The 18,286-nt window shown below is 55.3% G+C and overlaps 1 long non-coding RNA gene across 3 annotated transcripts; it reads left to right on the top strand.

The window, feature by feature from the left end:
- Positions 1-7,066: 7,066 nt before the first annotated feature.
- LOC105260775 lies at positions 7,067-11,943 on the top strand. Of its 3 annotated transcripts, XR_002160142.3 has the most exons (4): positions 7,067-7,286; positions 7,936-8,129; positions 11,556-11,707; positions 11,788-11,943. It is a non-coding gene; the product is annotated as an uncharacterized LOC105260775 (long non-coding RNA). The 3 variants fall into 3 exon arrangements; XR_002744045.2 differs by having other exon boundaries at positions 7,936-8,060; positions 11,556-11,943; XR_002744044.2 differs by having other exon boundaries at positions 11,556-11,943.
- Positions 11,944-18,286: the final 6,343 nt, after the last annotated feature.

Here is an 18,286-nt window from a genome sequence, read left to right as displayed (position 1 = left end):
CCATTGGTTTGAAGAATAAATGAACTTCTTCCCTTGTTCTCACTGCAAGAGGAAGGACGACTGCATTTTCCAATTTCCAGGAAGTGAGCCCTAGTAGGTGATCCATTTTACGTAGGTGAAAATCGAGACAGGCATGTTGCCCTATCCGCACCAGGAGAGGGGAGACGGAGAGCGCGGGTCCTGGAAGCCTCTAGCACCCTCCCTCCAGATGGGAGGGGCCGGGCTCTGTGTGGAGCTGTGGGAGACCAGGCCGGGGCATGTGAGAAAGAGGCGAGCAGCGGGCCCCTGGCTTCACCTCTTGGCTCTCAAAGCTGTCAGAGGCTCGATCGATGCCACGTGCTTGTGGAACATGCGTCAGGGGCCGAGAGCCCTGTTAGGGTGGTTCTGTTAATTGATCCCAGAAGCCCCTGTGGCTGCCAGGGAACGATTCAGCAGGCTCAGCAATGTTCTGACCACTGTCCCTCGCCTCACCAGATGGCCTTCCCTCCTGCCTCAGCTGCCTCTAGGCTAGGCCAGGCAGTCCTGACCATGCAGGGCCTAGGCCCCTCCATGCAGCCAGCAGCACTGATCCCATGGCAGCGTGCGGGGTGGGAGCACGGAAGACGCCCCTGCTGTGTCCTCGTGTTCCGGCCAGGTCAGACCCCCCCCCCCCCCCGCCGCAGACAATGGCTGGATGGGTAGGGGAGCGTCGGGGATGCTCAGGCCTTAAAAAGGCCCCGTACTGGGGCGCCCGGTGGCTCAGTCGGTTAGGTGCCCGACTTCAGCTCAGGTCACGATCTCGTGGTTCGTGAGCTTAAGCCCCACGTTGGGGTCGGTGCTGACAGCTCAGAGGCTGGAGCCTGCTTCAGATTCTGTGTGTCCCTCTCTCTCTGCCCTCCCCCGTTCACACTCTGTCTTTCTCTCTCTCTCTCGAAGATAAACATTAAAAAAAAAAAAAAAAAAAAGGCCCGGTACTCCGGCCTCTCTGGACCCAACCTCAAATGCTCCCCACCTGCCTCCGGTGGGCAGGAGCCCTGAGGTGCTGTGTATTGGGGGTGAAGCCAGAAGAGCTGCCGGCCCCTTTGACCTATTAGGAAAAGTCTGTGTGGGTGCAGCCTAGGGGGGAGAGAGACTCTGGGACCAAGCGACCAGGCCCAGGAATAAAAATGATAACTGTGGTGATGGAAAGTGAGCCCTGAGCTCCCACACCTGGGCCTCCTCAGCCCTGTGCAGTGGGTTACCCTGCCTCCCGGGATGCTGTGAGGAAGCCGGGAGAGGCTGAGGAGAGAGCTGATCCCAGGTCGGCCTGGCCCTGTGGCCGGTGCCCCAACCCCACAGCTCAGTGCTAGAGGGCACGCTGTCTCCTCCCTGGGTTCAAGCCTGGAGTGGGAGATTGCAGAGAGCTTTAAGATGCCCCAGGAAACTGCTAATGGGTACGGGCCTTCTTTATGGGGTGATGAAGATGTTCTAGAATTCGATAATGGTAATGGGTGCACAACCTTGTGAATATGCTAAAAGCCACTGAATCGTGCACTTCAAAACGGTGAATTTTATGGTATGTCAGTTATATCTGAAGGAGACACAACAAAAGTAAACAAAAACTGCCTTGTTTAAACGCTTTCTGTATCCCCTGTCCACGACCCCCAGGACAGAGGACCGGGCACACACACACACACACACACACACACACACACTTCTTCCCTGGGACCCGGCCCAAGTCCACCACCCATCCCTCCACCCCAGCCTGCCCTGCTCTCCCTCCCTCCCTCCCTCCTACGCAAGGGTCCTTCCAGGCTCTGGCAGGTGTAGTCCCCTCTGCCTACCATGAACTTGGCATGCCTACTGTGTTCTTATCTGGAGTTAGACACTGTTCCCATTTTATAGATGAAGAAACTGAGTATCTGAGAGATAATAGCACCTGGCCCAAGTGCTCACAGCTGGCAAATGGTGAAGCTGAGATTCAGATTCAGGGCCCGGAAGTCACCTCAGAGCCCACGATCTGAACCTCTTCGCTCCGTGGCCTTCTGCTGTCGCCTGAATAGTGGGCCTCGCGGAGACGTCCACACCCTAATCCCTGGACCCCGCGAAGGGTGCTTTATACGGCAAAGACTCTGCGAGTGTGATTAAGGATTTTAAAATGGGGAAATTATCCTGGTTATTACAATCGCAAGCGTTCTTATACGAGGGCGCGGGGGAGACGACAGACAGAAGGCAGAGAGCAATACAACAATAGGAGCAGAGAGACGTAAAGTTGCTACATTGCCCACTTTGGGGGAGGATGGAAGAAGGGCCCAGGAGCCAAGGAATGCAGCTCCAGAAGCTGGAAAGGGGGACGAGGCAGATTGTCCTCAAAGATCTGGAGGGAACGTGGCCCTGCCAACCCCTTGGTAGCAACCTGGTAAAACTGATTTTGAATTTCTGGCTTCCGGGGCTGCCAGAGAATCAACATGCACAGTTTTAAGACACCTGAGTTTGTGGCAATTTGTTACAGCAGCCCTAGAAAATTAATACACTTTTTGGGGCACCCCGGTGGCTCAGTCGGTTAAGCGGCCCACTCGGGCTCAGGTCGTGATCTCGCGGTTCGTGGGTTCGAGCCCCGCATCGGGGTCTCTGCTGACAGCTCAGAGTCTGGAACTTGCTTCGGATTCTGTGTCTCCCTCTCTCTCTCTGCCCCTCCCCCGCTCACACTCTGTCTCTCTCTCTCTCTCAAAAATAAATAAACATTCAGATCGCCTGAGTGGCTCAGTCAGTTGAGTGTCTGACTTTGGCTCAGGTCATGATCTCGCGGTCTGTGAGTTCAAGCCCCGCATCGGGCTCTGTGCTGACAGCTCGGACCCTGGAGCCTGCTTTGGGTTCTGTGTCTCCCTCTCTCTCTGCCCCTTCCCCACTCACACTCTGTCTCTCTCTCTGTTAAAAATAAGTAAACATTAAAAAATTTTTAATAAACATTAAGGGGCTCCTGGGTGGCTCAGTCAGTTGAGGGTCCAACTTTGGCTAGGGTCATGATCTCGCAGTCTGTGAGTTTGAGCCCCGCGTCGGGCTCTGTGCTGACAGCTCGGACCCTGGAGCCTGCTTCGGACTCTGTGTCCTTCTTTCTCTCTGCCCCACCCCTGCTTGTGCTCTCTCTCTTTCAAAAATGAATAAACATTAAAAAAAATTTTTTTAATAAAAATTTAATTTAAAAAATTTAATAAAAAAAAAATTAGTACACTTTCCCTACTGGAAAGGTCTATTCAGCCTTCCAGGCCCCCTGGTCAGGTGGCTCACCCTGTGCTCCTCGTGGTTGCCTCTCACAGCTCTGACCCTGGAGGTCGCCGCTGCCACAGCTGCTGTGCTAACCCCAACCTTGACCTCTTCCCTCACTCCCGGCATTGACATTGCCAGGCTGGCATCATCCTTCAGTTGCCCAAGGGTAGGCAGCTCTGGGGCATGGCAGAGGAGAAAAGTGAGACTCAGAGAGGGGCAGCAGGTGCCCAAGGTCACTCAGCAGGCAAGAGGCAAAGCCAGGTTTGAACTTGGACCTGGCTGAGTCTTACTGGTGCTACTAATAACTCTCCTCTCAGCGGACACTCAAGAAATGCCCCTGAATGAGTGACAGTCAATAAAGTGTTCCTGAAAGACAGGTAGACACAGAAACCCAAGGAAAACACATTGTGGGAGGGCTGTGGGAGCCTCAAGGAGAGTAAACCAAGCTTGAGCTAACCAAGGAAGGCTTCCTGAAAGAGGGGACTTTAAAAGATGAAGGCATTCCACACAGAGAATACCATGAGCTAAGGCCTGAAGGTGGAAGGATGTGTGAGGTGTTTGAGGGAGGCTGGGGAGATGACACCAGTCCCAGGTTGTGAAGGGCCTTGGGTACCAGACTGAGGCCCGAGGGGCACACAGAAGTCGGGGAGCAGGAGAGCAAAACCCCCTACACTGTTCTTTAGGAGGCAACTTGAGCGAATGGCTCTGGGGAGGCCGGCCTGTTTCATTTGGAGGCTGCTGAGATCGGCAAAAGTTTGGAACCGGGACTGAGGCCGAGGAGGTGTGGGCTAGGGCAGGGGACCAGACTCCAGAGCCACTTTGGAAGGGAGAGGCCGACGAGACCTGGTGATCTACTGGTCTCAGATGTCCATGCCCCATCCAGTGGACGGAGGCTGGTTCAGTAAACGCCACCAGAAGTACCAGAGTGCAGCACCAACGTGGGGAGAAATCCAGGTGGCAACCAAGAGGAGGCGTCCTGAAGGCAGCCAAGAGAATGGATCAGGACTCAGGAGACAGGTTGAGGCAGCAGACCCATGGTGAGGAGAAACCGGGAAGGCTCTGGTGGCTGGAGCTGTGGGAGGAATGAGGTAGTTAGGGAAGATGCGCCAGGAAGTGACAAGTGTACCCATGGTCAAGGACTCTTAAGAAAAGGCCCTTTCCCTCATCTGTCGCTGCTGCCTCGGGGCACCAACCCCAGCACCCATCCGGGCCCATATGGAATTGGACCTTTCCCGGTGGGCTTCACCTTAGGCAAACCTGATGGCGAATCCTAAGCCAATAAGAGCAAATAAATGAGGGGTGATTACCGACAATAGAAGAGGGTACACCACGGGGTGCCTCCAAATAGCATCTCCTCCAGTACATTTTAAGTGCTTTATAGGTCATTAACTACTTGACAGAGAGAGCCTGACACTTAAAGCCAAGAATTCTGCGCCTCTGCCGGGGAAAATCAATCAGAAATGAAGATCGAGCATTGCCGACGTTAAGATGTTCGGTGGGCAAACGGGATTTGATTTACACATAATCTTAAGGCCCTCTCCATTGGGTGAAGTGGCCACACTGGTATCCGAGGCTGTTTATACATCCCAAACTTAACCTCCCCCTGCGATATGTTGTTGTTGTTGTTGTTGCTAATGAAATATTTCAAAGGCATGGGACAGCACGGGGACGAGCTTAAACGTCTAAGCCTGCCCCCCCCGACTCTGTCAAATAAAACATTGCATCTATGGTTGGAGTACCCACTTTGTAAAAATGTGACTTGCTTTTTCTTCCGTCTTTTCAAATCCTTTCTGTCTTCCAGCCCCACCTTTTCAGGGAGACCGAGGCCGACCACCCATCCCTGCCCAAGACATCGCTCCTTCCTCTGAAATCTGAGCGTAATTACTGCCTCTTTAATTAACTTGGCGATTAATCACCACCTGCTTGTGAAACCGCTTTTATTGTCCTTGTCCATCTCGCATGTGGGATGTGGGTGGGGGTGGGGACCAGGCAGGCAGAAAGAGGAGGGACAGGCAGGCTGCGGAGAGTCTGCTAGAAGGCGAGGCCTGAGAAGACTTGATGTCCAGGAGATCAGCTTGCTCCTGGCTCCATTTAAGCAGTTGCCAGGTATCAGGACCCGAGAGAGGCTGGAGATACGACCCCAGAAAGCAGTGGGCACTGGGAGGGTAACCTGCTGTTGCCGTTCCCCTCTAGCCAGAATGTTCTTTCTTCATTGAGCCTTGTTGCAGGCTGAATTGTGTCCCCCCAAAACATATGTTGAAATCCTAACCTGTGAATGTAACCTGATTTGGAAACAGGGTCTTTGCAGATGTAATGAAGTTAACATGAGATCATACTGGATTAGGGTAGGACCTACAACAAATGACTGGGGCCCTAATAAGATGGCCGTGTGAAGACAGAGACACAAGGAAACTCCCTGTGTCACCAAGCCAGCTCCTCTGCCTGAATCTGAACATCCGGGATCTCAGGTAGCATTTCTCTGGCCGATTAATGCTCTCACCCAACTCCAGGAACGGCTCCTACACCCGCTTTTATCAGAGGAAGCCTTTTCCCCAATCCCATCTCAGATACCACCCTTCAATCAAAAGGACCAGCCTAGGGGCACCTGGGTGGCTCAGTTAAGCCTCTGACTTTGGCTCAGGTCATGATCCCGCGGTTTGTGAGTTCAAGCCCCGCGCGGGGCTCTGTGCTGACATCTCAGAGCCTGGAGCCTGCTTCAGATTCTGTGTCTCCCTCTCCCTCTGCCCCTCCCCTGCTCACACTCTGACTCTCTCTGTCTTTCAATAACAAATAAACGTTAAAAAAAAAATTAAAAAAAAAAAAAAAAAAGACCAGCCTGGGACAGGGTGGGGTTTTCCAAGGACTCGCTTTACCCCAGAATAGCATGTCTGCTCAAGTCAGTTTCCCTGTGGCTCCCCCCAGAAAAATCCTCCCACATGCTCCCAGAGCCTCAGTGCTGGGCATAGTAGCCCGGTTGGAACACAATGCTTTTAACTTTCCCTGTGATTTGGGGAGGAGGGGGTCCCAGCAAGGGAGAGGACCCAGAATTTAACATGGAGGCTAGGGATATCTCATTCATGCTGCCAACCACAGTGCTGCGTACAGCACGTGCACTGAAATAATCTTCCAAACCACCGTTTAATCACTCCAATCCTTGGACAGATGGGAAACTGAGGCCCTGACACTCCACAGAGCATCGCTGTGTAGAGATCTGAGGTCCAGTGATGTAAGCGTGTCCTAGTATCAGCTCAGTCATCACTCCCAGGTAACAGCATTTCTCTGCACGTCAGTCTCCCCATTCTTGAAGAAGAAGAAGAATACTATCTTCTAAAGATGTTACCAACCTTACAGACAGCTCTAAAAACCTGTATGCACCTTTTCCGTTAATTCAATCAACACATGCGTTTGAGCACATCCTGTATCCTGGGGACACAGTGGTGAGCACCACAAACCCAGTGTCCCGACCTCAAGGTGCTACCTATTTGGTAGAAAAGGGCAAAGAAATGCAGCTATACTCGGGTGGTTAAGTGTTAGATGGGGTGCACGGAAGCAGCGATGAAAAGGCTGCGGATCTCAGGAGGGCTCAAAAGAGCAGCGGCGGCCGCAGGAAAAGAAAAGGCAAAGAATGAAACCCGCAACCCCCACCCACTGCCTGAGCCCCTTCTTCATCTCTGCCAATCAGGCCTCAGCACCGCCGGCCGGCCGACCAATCAGAGCTGGAACAGGAGCGCTTGGAGCAGGGCCCGGGCTTCCCGCGGGAGGGCGGCTGGAGCCCGCACGCCCCGCCCCGCCCCGCCCCGGCCCCTCCCCGCCCCGCCCAGGCCCCGCCCAGGCCCCGCCCCGCCGCGGCCAGCCGCGCCTGCCTGGAGCCCCCTGGCCAGCGGCCGGCCGCTGGGGCCGAGTATTGTCCCAAAGGCCGAAAAGAGACGAAAGCGGGGAGATTGGGGGACGGCCACGTGACCGGGGGAGGATTTACAATATTTTCTTTCGCTGTCGACAATATTGCAAAATGTATGGAAGGGACCGCACGGCCAGGACAGGAGCGTGAGCGCGCGGGCAAGGTAAGAAGCCTCCGGCCGGCTTCGCGGGACTTGGGGACACCGGGAGGAATCGCGGCACCACCGCGCTCACTGAGCGGCTGTCGCGGGGTCTGCGCCCGAGGGCGCGCTCTGAGCCTCGTGAACCTTGAGCGGTGTAGACGCGGCCCGGGCGCTGAGGCATCTCCGAGGCGGCGTGGACGCGGCCCCTGAGCCGAGGAGTCCTCGGTGACCCGGGGGCTGCCGTGGCGGTGCAGACCGGCGCAGGCGGTGCGGCTGGGGCGCCTCCGAAATCCCGACGTAGTCCAGGCTGAGGTGGGCAGTCAGCGCAAGTCGCGGCGGTGAGACCGTGGAGACGCGGAATGTGCCCCGGGCAGCCTCCAGCCCCCCGGGGGCAGGAGGCGCCGCCGGGCCGCGTGCAGGTGTAGACGCGCGCGGGGGGCCGCCGCGGAAAGTTTGCTGGAGTGCGCTGGGCGGGCGCCAGAGTCTGGGCGCTGGGGCTGGGGCGCGCTGCCGGCGGGTCCCCGCCGCTCCCCGCCGCCGGCGCCGCGGGGGACCCCCCACTCCCCAGCCTCAGCCGCCGCGGCGGGGTGGGAGGGGGCGGTGGGGGGCGGGGACTAACTGAACTGAGCGCTGGAGGGAAACGAGAGGAGATTGACTTGGAGCCTTTCAGACAGGTTCTCGAAGCGCCCGCGCTGTGCCCGCCGGAGCCTGGGGTCTCTCCATTTCACCCGGGAGGAATCTGAGGGGCAGAGGCCAGCTTACCGACACGACACACGCTGAGGGGACTCAAACCCGGTCTGGTCCAAGCCCGGAGCCCAGCTCCTTCCCTCCTTCCACTTCTGTCTCAGCGAGGAGAAAGGCGTGGTAGTGGAGGGGGGCAGTTGGGACTTGGGGGTGGGGTGTCGGAGGACTGGGACTGCCCATCTGCCTCCCACTGCCTCTCTGTGGCTCTGGGTGGCCCCTCAGCACCAGTGGAGGGAAGAACGGAGGAGGGAAGGCAAGGATGGGAAGGAAGGGTACTGGGCAGGTGATGCCATTCCCCCACCTACCTGGTCCCCAGGGGTGCTGTGCCCCGGGGCGGATCAAGTGGGGCAGAGCACCTATGGGACACTCCCCTGTAGGGGAAGGAGGACACCCCAACCCAGTTTCTGTCACAAAGGCAAGGCAGAAGGGAGCCCAGAGGAGGGAAGAGATACCTGTACACCCAGGGTGGCTCTTGGGGTGGCTCAGTCCCCTCTCCCACCACTCCCTGGGACTTTTGCCCCCCCCCCCTTCTTACTCCTCCACCCTCCCAGTCTCTGTGATCCCTCCACTGCGGGTCCTTTGCACGTGTTGTTTGTTTGTCTATTGACTGATCAACAAGTAATCATCAAACATCCCAGGCATAGGCAACTCAGTGGTGAGCAAGGCAGACCCAGTCTGGGACTTCCAGACCAGCGCAGGGACACAGATGATGAACGATAGTCCAGAAGGGAATGAGGTATAGGAATGGGAGGCAACCTTGGGTGGGCATGAAGGAACGATTCACTGGAGAGGTGACAGTGAATCAGAGGGATTAATGCCTCCTCAAACTTTGGGTCCCAGTCACCTCCTCCTGGAAGCCTTCCCTGACCTCACTGACCTGACCCTTCCCCTGTTGACAGGCTGTCGTAACCTGGGGACCACTCCCTCCACGGACATTTTTATGTCACTATTGGGTTAATGTTTGTTTCCCTCCATCAAATGTAAGTGTCACGAAGGCCGGACCTGAACCTCTTTGGGGGCAGACGGTAGACAGAATGAATAAAGGATGGGTAGAATTTCCCCAGAAAAGCACAAGAAAAACAAAAAAAAATCTCAGCCAGGTCAGGTATCCAGATGGCAGAAACTTTTCTTTCCCCTTCCCTGGACTGAGTCCTGGGCTCCACACCCCATTTGCAGTTCACAGAAACAAAGTAAAAGAAACCAGCAGGCCTGGTGAGGAAGAGAGCAGGGAGAGGCCTGGTACAGTTGGCCCGCGGAAGCTCCGAGGCTGTTCCACTGGAAGGGAAGGAACCTGCAGAAGGGGAGGCCTGAGGACAGGCGCCTGTCCTGTTCAGACCAGGCAGGACCAACCTAGTCATTCTTCTGTCCCAGCTCTCAGAGGCTTGGTTTCCTTTAAATGCTACTCTGGAGAAGGTGGTGGCCAGCAGGGTCCCCGGGATGGCCACGGGACAGGGCCACAGCAACTGCCCGCCCTCCCCTGCCCCTCCCCCAATCTGGAGTGGACAGGACCCCGGGGCAGCACCTGTCTGACCCAGAGTCCGGCCTCTGGGCCACAATTAGCTGTCCAGGTTACCTGCAGTTCGTTTAAACTCCTGCTGGGAAAATAGGACTCGGGCTTAGAGGGACCGACTTTTTATTTTTCGTAGTTTCTACACGCAGTGAATTTCTCCCTCCCCTGGCTCTCTCAGACCTGTGCGCCTGGCACCTTTCCTGTGGCAGATTATGCTCTCACAGATGCCCAACAAAGCTTTTAGCTTCCCCCCCTCTCCACTTCAGGGGATTGAACTGCCTCCATGCACGGCTAGGGAGAGTGTCTACATGCTTTATTTAGGCTCTGGCAGGGACGGAATAAAAGCGGCCTCCCCAGCCAGCCAGCCAGCCAGCCCTCCTGACTGGAATTGCTTTAAAAAATTAATTTGCAATGATTTACGTCCTTGTGTTCTGCGGGGATCACCAGCATTTTGAATATGTATTTAAATCAGATTCACTGCTCCCGGTTAAACCTTAACTGCTCCCCCCCCTCCCCGCACCCCACCCAGCAGAAAGGCCACTGGATTTGGAGTTGGTGAAACGCAGAGGTTCAGGCCAAGTTCTGCTAATGACAAGCTGTGTGACCTTGGGCAAATTACTTAACCTCTCTGCGCCTCCATTGGCTCCTCTGGTAACTGAGGTTAATGATAATCCTTCCCTCACAGGGTGTTGTGAGGATTAAATTAGATAACGTTCAGGGAAGAGCTGTGCAATGCCAGGCCTGTTTTCTGTTCCCCAGTACAGGCTGTCCCGCTAATTAGCCCGGTGACCTTGGATGGGCCACTCAGCCACTCCTGGCCCTCAATTTCCCCATCGGAAAAGCACAGGGGTTGTTCTAGAAGATGAGGCCGCAGAGCCTCCCCACCTCCATCCCTGAGCCCCCTGCTCACCTCCTCCGGCCCTCTGCTAGACACCCTCCCCTTGGCCACCCCCCTTTTACATTATCCAAGCACGCAGTTCTAATTGGAGATTGCTCCCCTCCCCAGCTGCCTCTCCTCCTGGCTCCCCGCGAAGCCCCGCAGGGTTTGGGCCCCGGGGGCCTGCAGTTCTTGGCTCGTTTTCAGGAGCAATTAGCCGTGATGTCACAGGCCTCCGTGGTGGCCTCCGTGGGCGTGTGTGCCTGGAAGCCTGGACGGGCGCTCTGTGGCCTTCGGGACTCCCCTAGGCCAGGGGGTCCCCACTACCAGTTGTAGGGAGGCAGCTTCCCAGGCAAAGCCGGTTCCATGTCTGTACTTTACGACTCCTTGAAGCCCCAAGTCTCAGCGTAAATTAGTTCTACCCTGTGCTTTTGTTGGCACTGTCTGTTCCTTGGAAGCGAGGGGCTTTGTCAGGAAGAACAAAGCTGTTTGGTGGTTTTCTGATTTGGGGGAAGCGTGCTCCTGGGGGAGGGCACATCGCTTCTCAGTGTCAGTCTCGAGTCCTTGATTCTCAGACTCACTGGTTTTTGTTTGGGGTTTTTAAGTCCTATGGCTTAAGAGTCACATATGTTTGTGTGAGTGTTGGCGAGGGGATTTCTTTCCTCCTTTTTGGCGGAGAGAGTGTGTTCTGTGGAAGCTAATTCCAGGGACTGAACTTTTCAAATCACTGCTTCAACAGCTTTTAAAAATCTGGACCTAGTTACTCCTGTCATCCATGTGTAAAGATTTAGAAGAAAATTCCAAACCCGAGGGTGGGCAGCCCTGAGGATGTACAGCTCCTAGCAGCACGCACGAGCTGTAGACCTGAGGTCAAAGCTGAAATGTCGAGTGCCTCTGGGGACAGGAGCGGGGGGGGGGGGGGGGGGGGGGGGGGGGGGGGGGGGGGGGGGGGGGGGAGCGTGGTCTGCTCAGTGCCAGACATCTGGATATTCAGAAAACATCTGGGTGGCTGGAGTTTTCAGGTTTCTGCCTGACATTTAATATCACAAACACGGAGCCTGCCTCCCGTCCCTCACCTCCCAAACACACCCAGCCCCTTCCCCGCACCCCCCCCCCTTCCCTGACGGGTAAGAAACATCCATTCTTTCCAATTCCCCAGCGTTTCCCCCCTACCGGAAATCTGATGGGCTTATGACATCATGGCTGGCTGCTGAGCGATGAAGTGGATGCCACAAAGAAATCCGACATATCAGATGGATTCTGAAATCAGTTTCCCTCTGGCTGCGGTAACAGGCGTGAAGTCAGGAGAATGTGAGCTTTGTTTAAGAAACAAAAAAATAAAACTAAGCCCCGTCCCGCATTCGATACAATTTTTTTTTTTTTTTTTTAAGCAAACAGACCTTTTGGACATCATCCTATTTTAATAAAGACGCTGGCGTGTATGAAATGAAAGCGGCTAATAAATCAGACCTGAAGCTGCCTGTGAACATTCCCTTTTGGCTGAGTTTTTGTGTGTCCTTCTTCACTAATAAAAGAGGAACTGGGAATGGTTTATCTCCCTTCGTTATTCAGATGGGGTCGTTTGGGGGGTGTTTGTTTGTTTTGAGGCCAATAAAATTCATCAGGTAAATTGCTGCTTTACGTTTTTTTCAGGATTCCATTTTTATAGAGTGACCGTGGACCTGACCTGGTCTGCAAACATTGTATTTCCCTCTGCTGGTATTTCTGGCTGGGAAAGTGTGAAGGGGATGCAGTTCAGCCTGCTTTTCAGTCTCCCCTTCGCAGGGCAGGGCAGGGCAGGGCAGGCAGGGCAGGGCAGGGCCAGGACCAGTGCGACAGGGTGGTTTGGGGGATGAAAACCTCTCTGAAAGGACAGACAGTAAAGGGGCCTGTGACACCAGTCCAGGCAACCCGGGAGTAGGGGAATCTACTGTCTTTCTCTGTCCCTCCAAAAAGGATCTCAGACCTCAGAAAGAGCTCCAGACTGAGGGAACTCACCCCCCGATGCAGGCCCAGATTAAAGGAAGCTCAGGGTTCCATGTGCCGTGCCCACCAAGCCCTCCAGCGTGGGGATTTGGAGTCTAACAGATCTGGAGTGGAGTCCCAAAGCTGTGGGGCCCTGGACAAATCACATCACCTTGTTGTCTCTGCTCCTTTGAACTGACCCAAGGACCCCACCCCACCCGATGGGAGAATCAGACACCCCTCTGATGCCCGGCCACTTTGTAGGGTTCTGGGGTCAGTCTCGGAGGCAAGGGAAGCCAGTGTAGATTCTGGACTTTATACCCTGGCTCTGGCAGCTTCTGTCTGCATCGTAGTAATAGGACCAGCCTCACACCCGGGGCCGCTGTGAGGACCGCGTTGTAAGCGATTGCCCAGCATAAGCTGTTATTGTGAGATGTGCCCCTGAGCCCAGCAGGCGGGTTGGCAGGTGGGACTGTCGGGCACGGGACGGGAGGGGATGTGTCCAGCCGAGCACCGGTGGAGGATAAGCGAGGACTGAATGGAATATTCCTCATTGCTCTGCACAGAACTTTCCACGGGCACCCATTGCCTGAAGGGAATAAAGCTCTCCTCTTGATCCGATCTGCGGGTACCTGACGCTTGGCCCTTATGCATTCTTCTCTCCCCTTGTTTGGCGGTCCTCCAGGGCTGGAGGATGCTGCCTTCTTTGGACGCAATACTAATGGGTTTAGGTCACATTTTTGAGCACCTGCCATCATTTTATTTGGGGCACTTTACCTAGATTAACTCATTTGATCTTCATAGCAATCTATGCAGGGGGGACAGTTATCATTCCTATTTTAGAGGCCAAAACAAAGGTGGCAAGGGTCTTGCCCGAGGGCGCAGAGCCCAGATCGCAGCCAGGGCTGGGTGCCTGCGCCCGTCCACTTCACCCCTGCTCCACTGGCTCTGTTGAGGCTTCCTCTACTTGTTCCCCCCTCCCTGCTAAAGCTGGAGCACCTGCCCTATCTCTGCCAAGAGTCTCCCACTACCCCACCGAGAGGCCTTCCTAGATTACCCTCCAGCGATGTCATCCAAGGAATGCGGGCAGGGGTGCGTGGGCCCCTCACCCGGTGTGGCTCTGTGGTTGGCCCCGGGGCCCTTGTCTACCTCTCCTAGAGGCCAGGAGTGGGGCTGTGGCCAGTTTTGTGTCCCCCACAAGGCCCTGAAGGCCAGGTGAGCCACCATTTACTAAGGACCTACTATGTGCAAGACATGGGGACCCATACAACAGGTGCCCACACCCAGCTTGGACTCCTCTCCCAAACTACAGACCCACGCAGCCAGTGCCTTCTGCGCTCCAAGTGCATGGCCACTGAGCTTTCTACATCAGGAGGTCAGCCCCAAACCCGCCCCACTACCAAATCTTGCCCATCTCAGGTAATGGCACCTCCATTTTCCGTGACTTGCTCAGGCCCCGAACCTTGCAAATGTTTTTTTTTTTTTTTTTTTTAAGTTTCGTTTTTTTATTTATTTGGAGAGAGAGAGAGAGAGAGTGAGCTGGGAAGGGGTAGAGAGAGGATCCGAAGCAGGTTCCGCACTGTCAGCGCAGAGCCGGATGCAGGGCTTGAACTCATGAACTGAGTGAGATCATGACCTGAGTTGAAATCAAGAGTCGGATGCTTAACCGACTGAGCCACCCAAGGCGCCCCACCTTGTGAGCATTTTTAACTCCTCCCCTCCCTTTCTCTCATTCTCTCTCCCTGCTCATCCCTCATTCAATCCATCAGCAAATACCACTGGTTGTATTTTCAAAATATACAACTTGGGGCGCCTGGGTGGCTCCGTCAGTTAAGCATCTGACTTTGTTCGGCTCAGGTCATGATCTCACGGTGCTGGAGTTCATGCCCCGTGTCGGGCTCTGTGCAAACAGCTCGGAGCCTGGAGCCTGCTTCGGATTCTGTGTCTCCCTCTGTCTCTGCCCCTCCCCCCATTCATGCTCCGTCTCTCTCTGTCTAAAAAATAAACATTAAAAAAAAAATCAACAACTTGACCATGCCCACTGCCACTGTGCATGAGTGTAGCAGCCTCCTCATGGGTCTCCTGCTTCCCCCTCGGGCCTCTGGAATCCATTCTTTGTGCAGTAGCCAGAGTGATCCTGTTAGAACTTAGGTCAAATTCTGTACTCCTTAGCCCAGAGCCCAATGGCTCCCGGCTCGGTCAGGGTCAAAGCAGAGTCCTGCCTATGTCCCCAGCTGGATCCCTCTCTGACCTCGATTCCTGCCACCCCCATCCTACTCATTCACCTCCTTGCATTTCCTCCACCATCCCATGCATTTTTCCACCTCAGGACCTTTGCACTTGCTGGTCCCTCTCCCTGGTATACGCTCTCTTCTGATGTTTATATCACTTTCTATTTTGCTTCAGAGGTCTGATCAAATGTCACCTGCTCAGAGAGACTTTCCCTTGCCACCTCCCCCTGTCCTTTTCCTACTCTGCTATCCTTTCCCTGCTCTGTCGCTCCTCCTAGCATTTATCCCCTCTTGTATGTGTGTGTAATGCAGGGCCCTGCCTGTCTTCTCATTGCTGTATCCCTGGTTCTCAATAAGCATTTGTTGAATGAAAGGATCGACGCATGGGCGCCGCGCGGGAACAGCAAGCATTGAACACCTGTGCCCAGGTTCTGCGCTGGGTGCTGAGGCGAAACATGCGAACAAGGCCCCTCGGCTCCCACCCCGTCCCACCCCCGGAACCCTCATCTAGAGAGATCGACACTGAGCAAGGAATCGCAAAGCAGGTGGAGGGGGGTGGTGTCGGGGAATGAACTCAGTGGAGACATGGGCCCAGCTGGCCGGAGGGCATACACGAGGGGACCGGAAGGGGAAGAGGAATCAGAGGGATGGGGGTGGGGTGGACCGGTGGGGCGGTACGCCCTGGGGGCCGAGGACAGGGCTGTGGGCAGGGAAGAGTAGTCGGTGGGGCCTTCAAGGTCAATAAGAACCTGGTGGGTGGAGAGAAGGGCAGGTCTTCCCGCCTGGGGTTTCCCGAGGCGGGAACGTACAGGGCATGTATGTGCACAACTTGGCTGGCGGGGGACAGATTGGGAAAGGCCTTAAGTGCTGCCTGGAGAGGTGAAGAGGAGCGGCCCAGCCCTCATTGGGATCCTGGCTCTCCCTCTGCACCCGTGTGATCCTGGACTTGTGGCTTCTCCTCTCTTGGGCTCAGTTTCCAGTCGGTGGACTCCTGACCACGTACCTTTCCTACTTCACAGAGAGGGAGAGACTTAAGCCTGGAGGGACCCAGGGTAGAGAGGAGTCTGCCTAGAAGAGCAGGCAGGGGGAACAGAATATGCGAACAGAACGTGCGAAGACATGGGGCCCTTCTCCGGGCTGCACTTCTCCCTCAGTGAGCGGAGAGTCAGGGAAGGCAACGAGGGGGGTGGCCCGGCTGTCCCCAACAGGGGCCTGGGGCACACCTGTCTCTGTGCTCAAGGAGCCGGCCAGCCTTGACCTCAGACTCTTTTGAGCACTGTGGCCCTTCCTTGGAGCTGAAGAAGCCAGGGCTCAGAGAAGCGAGGTGACCGGCAGGGACATTACCAAATAGCTGGTAATGGCAGATGAGGGACTTGATCCCACACCCTGCTGTCCTTCAAAACCAAGCACCTTTGCGTGGGGCAGGTGAGCTCTTGCGAGGTCTGGGGGGAGCCAGAATCGTACAGGTGAGGAGCCCCTGCCTGGCTCAGTCGGTAGAGCATGCGACTCTCGATCTTGGGGCTGTGAGTTCAAGTCCCATGTTGGGCGTAGAGCTTTCTTAAAAAAAAAAAAAAATTGTACGGGTGAAACCCTGCTCCTGGCAGGCCCTGAGACTGAGTCCCGGCTCGCCCACCATGAGGCTGCCCTGATCATGGCCACTCCCTCCTTTAGGGAAGGTGAGTCAGGCTCTGGAAACCACCCCCCGAGCCTCTTTCCTTGGCTGGAGCTTCTCTGAAGATTCTGCGTGCTCCTGGAAAATTCCCAGGTTGTTGCCTCCCCGAAGCCGCACAACTACCCCTCACGCGGGGGCTGCTGTTATCCCCGTTGTCCAGCTTGGGAAACTGAGGCTCAGAGAGAAGCACCTGTCCAAGGGAGGCATGCTGGTTAATTGGGGGACGTCCTGCTCTGCTCAGTTTCTGAAGGCCGCCTCAGGGAGAGAGGGCCTGGGTCCGGGTGCCGCTGACAGCTGGTGCTGGGGCCTCAGGTGGGAGCTTCTGGGGGCCAGTTTCAGCCCACACCGAGAAGAATGTTCTCTCAGATATGCCCGCGATGAGGCCTTTGTGGGAGTGAGCTCCCCATCACCACTGAAATTCCAACAACCTCTGCACTGGGTAGGAAGGGAGATTAAAGTCGGAGGGGCTGTTGGACCGAGGAGTTCAAATTTCTCTGACCTCTCCAAGGTTCAGTTTCCCTACCTGTGAAATGGGAGTATTAATACCTAGCTGTAAAGCACCCAGCCCTTTTCTGGCCCACGGAAGATGCCCAGTAAGTGCCATTGTCCCCTCCTGAGACTCCCAGACTTCTTCTGTAATGGCCAGGCTCTGAGGGCAGGGTGAGAAAGGGGCCCTGTCACCAGCCCTGCTTCTGTGGAGCAGCCCCACAGACCCCTGCTGCTTCCCCATATGGGGACCTGAGGGGTCCATGCAGAGAGCGAACTTCCTTGGACATCTGCCTCCCAGTCTCATCTGTCAGATGGGCCGGGCCATGATGGAGTAACAACACGGTGTGGGGATGATCCCCACAGTGACTTTGGGGACAGAGTGGACCTCTTGCGACCACAGACTTCCTGGCCCCCGTGAGAGACAGGGCTCCCATTTTGTCTTTGTGATAATTTCACTGCTCAGTCATAGACCCACCCAGGCTACACTGAGAGCCTCGCTACCCTCCAGGGCTTCTTGGTTCCTGGCTAGGAAATGGCTCAATGCCAGGACCCAGAGGGCTGGGGGAATCTCACCCAGAGATGGTGCTCCCGGCAGCCGGTATTTACTTGCTGAGCATCTACTCTGGGCTGGGGAGTTTCCTTACGTCTGCTTGAATAATTCTTGAGGGGGGTGGCTACAAGATAATTATTGAGGCGGGGGGGGCTACAATCTCATGTGGTAGGTGAGAAGGCCCCACATTTCAGGGAGACGAAAAAACTGGGCTGAGCAGTATGAGAGTCAGAGTTCTATCCCAGGGTATGAACATCCTCTGTCTATACCCTGCCATCCCCTGGGCGGGGTGGTGGAAGGAGTATTGACTTCAGAGCCCTGGGGTGTGATGGGGAGACTCTGAGCTGTATACCAGGGCAAAATCCTGACTCTGCCCTTATATCTTTGCACATTCTGTTCCCTCTGTTCAACTTGCTTTTCCAGGCAGACTCCCCTCTACCCTGAGTCTCTTCAGTCTTAAGTCTCTTCCTCTCTATGAGGCAGAGCAGGGCAGCAGGAAAGGCACACAGTTGGGAATGCACAAGCCTGTTTTCAAATCCTGCCCTGTCACCAGTGGAGCTGGAGGGAAGTAGAAGGGAGGTGGCATGCAGACAGGGGACCATGTTGATGAAGGCAAGAGGGTGTGAGTGTGGTCGCATCAGCTAGGAGGGTGGAGCCAGGATCTGGGGGGCAGAGAGGGTGGGGCTGCCCTTTCCTGACTCCAGGCTTTTGCTCGGGCTTCCCTCTCCGCCTGGCAGTTCCCCCTTCTCCTGTTCAAGCCTTTGTACCTTTATTATGTTTTAATTTTTCTTAATGTTTATTTTTGAGAGGGAGGGAGAGACAGAGCACAAGCAGGGGAGGGGCAGAGAAGGAGACACAGAATCGAAAGCAGGCTCCAGGCTTTGAGCTCTGGGCACAGAGCTCGACGCGGGTTTTTTTAAAAAAAATTTTTTTAACGTTTATTTATTTTTGAGACAGAGAGAGACAGAGCATGAATGGGGGGA

Source organism: Felis catus, chromosome B4 (assembly GCF_018350175.1).
Source record: "Felis catus isolate Fca126 chromosome B4, F.catus_Fca126_mat1.0, whole genome shotgun sequence".
NCBI classification, from domain to species: Eukaryota; Metazoa; Chordata; class Mammalia; order Carnivora; family Felidae; genus Felis; species Felis catus.
The sequence above is the reverse complement of the archived record's forward strand: the minus strand, read 5'-3'. Positions and strand labels throughout refer to the sequence as shown.